Here is a 2807-nt window from a genome sequence, read left to right on the forward strand (position 1 = left end):
TTTGTTGGATTCTTCTTTCTGATCACGATTATGATCCCACATTTAAGATACCCCACTCAAATAACGCTCTTTTGTATGACATTTTGGGTTGCAATGGGTGCATTTATAAGTAGATTTATCACCCGTAGTGGTCTTAGGATGGTTTTCTTTATTTCGATACTGTCGATCTTGAGTTGATCGATTATGGCTACCATTGTTGAACTTTTAGTATTTTCAGGTTCTATCTTTAGAGTTGTAATCTAAGGAAAAAATTTACAACTCATCACTTCCATCATAGAAGGATTTCGATAAAGCACTCCATATTTCGTGGGCAGTGGGTAAGCGTATGTAACACTTCATTGTTTCTGGGCTCAGAGACATCAACAACCAGTGCTTCACCTTTTTATTTTTGGCATACCATTTGTCATATCTTCATTCGTCTTTGTAGGAGGCTTCACATGACGGCTAAGATATGAGGTTTTTTTCCTGCTCTACGATATGCATCTCCATTAGTTGTCACCAAACATCATAGTTTAACTCTGTGAGTGTGATTTCAGCATTAAAAATGCCCTCTAGTTGAACCACAATTGGTGTTGATTTTCCAAACATATTTTGAGGAGATTTGACTTCATATTTTCTTTCAAAGGGAGGCTCTTGATACCATCCTTACAAAATAGTAACATAGACATAGTTGCAGGGTTTGGAAATTCCCCTTATTTTCTCCTATTGCAGAACAACAAATGTACAGTCAGTATAGAAAGATTTTCAATCCTCAACTTACGTTTCCCTATTAATCTAGTGAGTTGTCTAGAATATTTTACAGGAAACATATAAATGAAAAATCCTAATATAGAAAAGATTTATAGGATTAACAATCAAGCAATAATAATTGAACACAATTAAAGTATTTCTGTCACAAACTATTTTTTGACATATATAACTTTTGGTGGTTATTTTAACAGCTGAATTTCATTTATGACTATTTTTAAACACTAAATTTACAATTTTAACCACCACAAATATTATAGTTTTTTTAGTGTTTGTAGAGAAACTTCTAAACACATAGTTGACATGAAAAGTCAGCCACTAAACATGTGTACCAAAAACATCTCAATGAAAACGCCAGCTAGAAATCGTATGTACCAATCATCTCCGATTACCACTTCACAAGTATCTTTATACATACATTTTATTACTCTTAATTACTGATATGATCAAAATAATAATATAATATTTGAATAATTAAGACAAAGCGAAGATGTATTTGTAAGGTTAAAAATATTTACAATCATCTAAGAGCTGTAGTAAAGTTCGTAGTGGATAAAAGGTAAATAAGTTAAGCACAAAGTAGAAAAATTAGAATATAAAGTTGAATCTTTGTTTTGTGGAAAGAAAAGGAACAACAAAGTGAATAATGTTACAAGATTCTCTTACAAATACAACTTAGACAATCAGATACAAGGATCGACGTCTTCTTCTCTTAACTGACGTTCTTGTTCCTGATTTAACAACCATATCTCATTAATTACCTGCACATTTAACATAACTAATTTTATAAGTTGTAACTCATTTCATAACAGTAGTTAAGTATTAATATATCATAATTTCTTACCCTAAAATAGTGAGAGGATTGAACACACGGTCTGAAAAGGTGAGCAAAAGTAGCACAATTGCAGCAATTGTAGATGCTATTTTCCAAGGAGTGTTGAAGTACTCATGTATGAAGATAGCCTTATACTTGTTTCGAGGATTATCATAGAATTCATTCAAACTATTGCAGATGGAGAAATAGTGTGAATTGAATTCTGGCGTAGGAATATTTGAGGTGAGATTATTAATCACTGTAACCACTTTATTAGCATCACCGTCAAATTGACAATAATTTTCTTGTTAACAAGTATGTCCACATCTTTTTCAGTATTGATAAGAAAATCAAGAATTTCTACATATTGTCTAATGATGTCTCCAGCAGAAGGGTGGCATTGTTCATATACCATCATATTCTTGAACAAAACTTCTGTAATGTCATCTATATTCAAGATTGGCATGCTCAATGCTCCATCACGTTTAGAATAGCTCAAGTCAAGTAAGCTTTTATTTGGACTGATCTTGAACTTAACACCTGCCTCCATTAGTTGACTTGCACTGTATACATGATTAACTTCTTTGCCTTCTTCGGGTTTTCCAAGACCAAGCTCTGATGATGATATTATAGAAGATCTTATCAAATCAGTGAAGTGTTTTGGACTCTCTATTGGACACACGTTTCCGCTCTCAAAATAGTCGAAAGTAATGTCGAGTAATTTCTCATTCATACCAGTGAGGTTGTAAAGTTGTTCAAGAACAAAGAATGGAAGTTGATTTTCCAGTAGTATCAAGTCATGCAAACTGTTGGGTATTGGACTCCCTTCCTATGTGGAGAAAAGGCCCAAAACTTGAGAAGCCCATGTCTCACTTAACCTAGTGGAGAGGAGGCTATAAAATAAAGAGAGAGGCAGAACAATAGAGTCAGAACACACTGAAAGCCCTAACAATAGAGGGAGAGGTAGAGGGAAAATTCTGTTCACGTTTTTCACAGAGCTGTCACAGTAGAATCAGCGCTGCGGATTCGTTCACCGTTGGATCGGGCTGAAATTTTTACAGCAGGTTCGGAACTCATTGCTCTTCATTCTGACCGGTCGGATCTTTGATACGAGGTCTCAGTTGGGAGATATTAATTTCGCACGGCAGTAGTGATTTTTAGAGGTTTTCCTCTCTTGTTCTTCTCTATTTGAAAGCTTTGTTGCTTGTTGATTGGTTGGGTGTTGGCACTAATTTGTGTTATTGAT

The 2807-nt window shown here is 34.4% G+C and overlaps 1 pseudogene; it reads right to left on the reverse strand.

Annotated features, from left to right (window-relative positions):
• Window positions 1-1326: 1326 nt before the first annotated feature.
• On the reverse strand, window positions 1327-2390 carry LOC114172056 (annotated as a pseudogene).
• Window positions 2391-2807: the final 417 nt, after the last annotated feature.

The sequence above is a fragment of the Vigna unguiculata genome, unplaced genomic scaffold, assembly GCF_004118075.2.
Source record: "Vigna unguiculata cultivar IT97K-499-35 unplaced genomic scaffold, ASM411807v1 contig_480, whole genome shotgun sequence".
Lineage (NCBI taxonomy): Eukaryota > Viridiplantae > Streptophyta > Magnoliopsida > Fabales > Fabaceae > Vigna > Vigna unguiculata.